Genomic DNA, 6,173 nt, shown 5'->3' with positions numbered 1-6,173 from the left:
AGAAGGTGCATGCATAACAACATCTATAATAGAAACTTTATTTTGCTTAGATTGGCCTACCAACATTTGTATTCTCCTGTTTACACTCAAACAACCTGATTCATAGCGTGATTCAATAATGTGTCCAAGTGGTTCCTTCCGAAAAGGCAAAGTTGATGAATGCAGTGCAGGAGCATAAACTACACTTGAATAGTATGGATTTTCATCCTTTATACATAAATATCTGGAATCTGAAAGCAAGAATAATTATTAATCAAAGATGACGAATGTTTCTTAAAAAACTATGATGTTATTATATTTGGTATCTAGAGATATACAATGAAGACACATATGCATTTGATCAGATTATACCATTAATTTTCTTAATATTACCTTTTTGATGCCAACTAAGAAAATATGCAGCCACACCAAAAAATCTTCTAGAATCATCTACCACATATAAAAGGCTTCAGCCTTCAAGAACCACCTCTAGTCATCACTGCTCAGCTATCAGCCTCAAGACTTCCTTGATACCTATGGCATATCAGTTACTTTCGAACCCACACACCTTTCTTTTAATTTAGTGTCCACTGTAATAAGCCTCCCCTTCTAAACAGCAACCAAATCAACACCATTCTGCCCAGCCTTCACAAATAGAATCATTATTGAACTAATTCATTTTTGGAGAGAGCAAGTATTAACATGATACTAAACATAAGGATTAAGAAAATTGATGCATGTGATTTAATTGTGATCCCTAAGAATAAAGACAATTTTATGGTGTTAGATCATATATGTTCTTTTCCATTATCTATTATGCTTCAGTCGACATTTACTTAAAAATATTTAAGCACAATCATGCGTCACTATAAAAAGGTTGAAACTGTAGGTGATAGATAAACTTCTTAGCTAAATAGGCTTGTGTGGGTTGTTTCACAATTTACATACAGTAACTAAAAGTTAAATTTATATTAAAATAAATATCATGTGCTATATTTAAAAGAGTATTGACCTTAATCAAGTTGAGGGGAATGTGTTAATTATGTAAGAGATCGGAGAGGTTTTGATTGGGAAGATAATCATATATACGAAGCTTTTGTCCTCTCTTTCCTGATATCAAGCTCTCGGTGGAATCAAATTCTTCCCAGGAATCAAATTCTCATGTCAAACTCGGCCCAACCGCTTGATCACCACAAAGCACTGGCCCAACTGCTTGATCACCAGCAACTCAAACCAAAATTAGAAAGTTTAGAATAATATATACATAATGTAATCACAGAATAAAGGTTGAAGATTAAAATATAAAAACAGGATATAAATGATACAAACAAAAAATATGAAAATTGAAAATGTAAAGCAATTTACATATGTTTAATTAAATCATGTCAAGATTTTCCACACCCTACAGAATTAAAAAAGAATGAAATACATATATGCAATTAGACTTACAACAAATGATAAACCATAATCAGACAAATACTCAGAAATGAAGAAACAAATATGAAAAAATAAAAATACATGAACAAATGAGCATAATATAACTTTTTTGATGAGTCCTCCTCGTGAAACAATTCAACAAAGGTGAATTAGTGGTATAGTGATACAATTTATATACTGGCAGCTGGGCAGATGAGGGGTTGTAACCTGGAGGGATTTTAATTTACAGGTTAAGGGAGACAGAAAGATGCATCATTAATTAAAGAATCAAAGATTAATTAATTAATTAAACAAACAAAACGTCAAATATGAAATAACCCAACGATAATTATTATTAGGAAAACAGTAGAAATTAGAATATAAGAATAGGAGGCCCTAGGAGCGACACGTCAGACACGCGTGATCCTCCTTTATATAAATCTATAAATTCAAGATCTTATTTATACTTATCAAACCTGTGCTTTTAATGCTCGTTCGTTATGCTATAAATTCGGACAAACGTTGGAGATTTAAAATGAGGCGTTTTTGTTTAGGCAAGATCCCGCAAATGGCTGGCCAGTTTATTTCAGTGGAACTTTTGACATAATGGACCTTTGGTCTAACGGGCTTTAATTGTTGGGCCTTTGACCGTTGGCCCTGTCTATAATTATCACTCCCGTAAACGATTAATTTGAAATTTGAACACTCTTCTTTCTGTAAATTTTTGTGTCATATATTTTTTATATTTTGTTTTCATCTTAAATTGTTGATTCTGGATATCAGCACAACAGTGGATCCTCCCCCCAAAAACAAGATCATATTGAACAACAACTTCTCTTTCTTGGGCGAAACAGAGGATATCTCGATCGTCTACGATTGGATTTAAAAAAGCGTAGGCCTCGGGCATGCTAGTTTTCGAATACGAGATATCCATCCTAGTCTATAGGTATAGATTACAAACTTAAATATATACACATTAGCCTTCATTTAAGAATAATTGTTATGTGATTTTGAATTTTTTCGAAAATAATATACACGTATTTCTACGCTACGGAGTCTCGACATACATTTTAAGGTTCTTATAGTTATCTTTTTTCTTTTTGATTTTTTTCTTTTTATAAAAATATAATGTTCAAATTTTTATAAAAAAATTAAAAATAAATTATACAATTATACTTTTTACCTAAAAATGATAATAATCATATAAGAGCATACATGTTGTAATGCTAAAAAAATTACATACTTATTAAAGAAAAATGAAAATGATCTATCTTTGCACGTTCATTATACACATTTTTGCGGTGTCAAATTACAGCTAGCCAAAAGGATTCACACTTTCACAAACTGTAACATGATTAATATCAACTTAGAAAATTACGGGCTCCGCTTGCTATGGCAACAACCAGCATATACCTACGTCTTCCCATATATATTCTTACCACATTTACACATGTATCTAAACATGTGTATAAAGATACATTTCAACGGCTCCGTTTAATTTCTGGTTCAGTTGAACACAAGTTTTGTGAAACTAGCCCACCTGAACATAAACTTGCAAAAATAGGCCACTACGCCACTTAAAGTGGCGCTGGACCAAACTATGCCACTTGAAGTGGCGTAGTCTTTATTTGTTTTTTTTCCTTTTTTGTTCTTTCCCTGTTGGCCGATTAATAACATTCAACAAGGTTTTTGGGAGCATTAGAAAGTATAATATATCCTTATAATTTTAATTTTTTTTTACTTATTGTTGTAGTAAAAGTACACTACTTTTATTTGATTAAAAAAAATCAGGGAAAAAAATTTAAAGAAGCTATATTTATATGTACCTGAACATGCTTGCTAAGAAGGAAATATGAATTAGTATAATGAAGAGTTATTTTTATAATTTTTAAAAATATAGTTATATACTCCAAAATTTAAATTTTATAACTTTATATAGTAATATTTGTACACTAGTTTGACAAAAAAAATTAAAATTAAGAAAAAAAAATTGAATAAAAGGTTTTTAACCACCCGAAAATGGTACGGAAGCATAAGAAAAATGTTTGGATGAAATGGGTAATTTATAATATAATTAAAAATTTTAAATATATGAATTTCTACAAATTTGTTGATGAGACATACATATGTAATTCAAAAGATTGTGTTCCTGAAAGGCATTTTCATGGATGTAAAAGTATTATCACAATTAATACAGGGTAGCTTAATAAGACTTGCAAATCTGAATATTCTATCAGATTTCCTAAAGGATAGCTTAATAACAGTATTATCATCATCTTTGGGAATATTATCACAATTATTACAAAAGTTTCTGTAATATTGTAGACAAATTAATGTGATGATGAGTGCATTTTTCATTGAAATGGGGAACAAAGTACATTTCAAGGGAACATCGAATAAGTAAACATAGAATGAGAAAAATATATTACAACTAAAAATGGGAAAATGAAAGAAAATCTCAAATGTTTTAGTCATCCGCAAGATTAACTACGTATTGATCAAAATATGGGTCCTCATTTTTGTAAGCAATCTCATCATCTACATCCTCATCCTCTTGTATCTGAGGGGATGTATGCATATGACCTCCCTCGCCATATTCGTGGGTCGAGGCGTACGTACTCGCTCGAGTATGACGTGATGGCCAGGGGTCCGGGCCCTCTGTGCTATGACAGATTGTTGTAGCTATACCTGTTAGTCCCTTAACAATATAGCAAGAATTACAGAAGGGGGGGTTGAATGGAATTCTTTATCTTTTTCTTGAAATAAAAATGTTCAACTCGATTATAGATATATCTGTTTTGATTAGCACAATGCGGAATATAAACTTTAATGAATCAAAACAAGAGTAATTAAAAACAAGAGTCTTTAAAAACTTTCTGGTGGATTTAAACAATTCCACCAGAGATATATATTAATATATCGAGAGAACTCTGTGTGCAGAAATGCTCACAGCTGCTTTTACAAGATAGAACAACTAAGAACACAGGAAATACTAAAGATAGTGCTTACAAAGATTTCTCTGTGTTTGTTTTTTTAAGCTCACTTAGTTTTCTTAGTTATTTTTATATTTGCTACTCTCTTGGTTTATATATATTACCAAGATTACAAAGTCAAAAGAACTGAATAAATATAAAATCTAACAGTCTTGATCTTTGCTGCTTTTCATCCTCTATTACCCAGTTAATAGGCTTCCACAGTGTTTGTATCCAATCTCGACGGCTGTGTGTCAGCTTTCACTGTTCAACTGATGTTTGAATCTTGATATTATCATCCGTCGACTTTCAGATCATCCGTCGATGACTTAATTGATCATCCGTTGACTGCTATTTTGAACATCTGTTGAAAGTCATTTGATCATCCGTCGAAGCTTTGTTAAGCATCCGTTGATAGCTATTTTGGCACTTGACTTCATTTCACTTAGACAGAATTACAAGACATTGCTTATGTACAGTTAATCAACCTATTCTGCATATCTAGTTAAAGTCAACATGACTTATATGCTACTACAGATTCTATACAAAGGTGCATACAACACCGTGCTACAAACTTATCATTATATAAGCTACTCACTCGATGGATAATAAATTACTCATCCGTCGGTACTCAAGCTGAGTTATCCGTCGGGACTATAATTCTTATCCGTCGAGTGCTACATTATTTCACTAAGTAAAATCTACTTAGATGTTTTGTTTAGGTAATCATCAAGTGCACAACATATTCACAACAATCTCCCCCAATTTAGGTCTACTGGAATTGTAGCCATAAATTAAGAGACACTTGATGATAACAAAACATCCTAAACATATATCTTTAAAGATAAGTAGATAAAACTGAAAGTGCTTCAATTTAAACAAGGTATACAAGGTTTGGTTCACAGTCAATTCAAGATGCTCCTCTGGCCTGAGCAGATTTTTCTAGTTTCTTGAAGGTTTGGATCTTCTTCCAAGCTTTTTGTTGTTTTCTTCAATTTGATTCTGGAGCTGTCTGTGGAATTCTAATTCATCAGATTCTGAGAGATCTAACATTTCTTGCATTTCCAAAAGAGTCTCATTGCTAGAGATACTTAATTGGTCTTCTAGTCTGAAGAATCTTCTCACACCCTTGTCATCCATAAATTCCATCAGCCAGTAGGGCCTTAGATGCACTCTTCTCCCTGTGTATGGGATGATAAGAGTTTTGGGTAGTGCATCTTTGGCTCTAACACTCCTTAGCTCTTCAATCTTCTTCAATACTAATCTTCTTGCAGTTACATTAAACCCAAAGTTTTTCTTGAAGAATGAATAGACTTTGATCAACACAGCTTGGCTTTCTTGAAGTATCCTGTGAAGAGGCCACTGAATCTCCCTTCCTCCTTTGTACTTGAATACCAACCTTTCAGGTAGGTTTCTGTATGCATCAATTGCCCTTACCTCATCCAGCTCCTCCAGATAAAGGTTTAGGTCTGAAAATTCCTTGATGTCACACAAGTACAAGTAGTCTTCCTTGTTGATCTTGGGTTGAGCTTTGACTACTGCCTTGGATTTGAGAGGTGACAGCTTCACTTTCTTGACTACCCTTGATTTTGTCCTTCTTGGCTTGGTGAGAATTGGCAAGTTGAAGTCAGGAATTGGTAATTTATCCCACTCTATTGACACATCCTTTGGCAAAATAGGCTCTCCATGTATGTTCCTGTAGGGGTCTACCACCCTTATGTCTTCAAATACCACAGAGGGCTTTGATGCTTGAGTTTCAGCTTTAGTGGATTCCATTGGAAATTGATCTTCCAATTCCTTGTTAAC

General features: G+C 33.0%; 1 long non-coding RNA gene across 1 annotated transcript; it reads right to left on the bottom strand.

Annotated features, from left to right (window-relative positions):
* LOC141721110 (uncharacterized) lies at positions 1 to 1,370 on the bottom strand. Its single transcript, XR_012574656.1, has 3 exons — positions 992 to 1,370; positions 373 to 624; positions 1 to 230 (listed from the first exon to the last, which is right to left on the bottom strand). It is a non-coding gene; the product is annotated as an uncharacterized LOC141721110 (long non-coding RNA).
* Between the last annotated feature and the right edge of the window lie 4,803 nt (positions 1,371 to 6,173).

This window comes from Apium graveolens, chromosome 1, assembly GCF_009905375.1.
Source record: "Apium graveolens cultivar Ventura chromosome 1, ASM990537v1, whole genome shotgun sequence".
Lineage (NCBI taxonomy): Eukaryota > Viridiplantae > Streptophyta > Magnoliopsida > Apiales > Apiaceae > Apium > Apium graveolens.
This window is presented reverse-complemented; position numbering and strand designations above follow the sequence as displayed.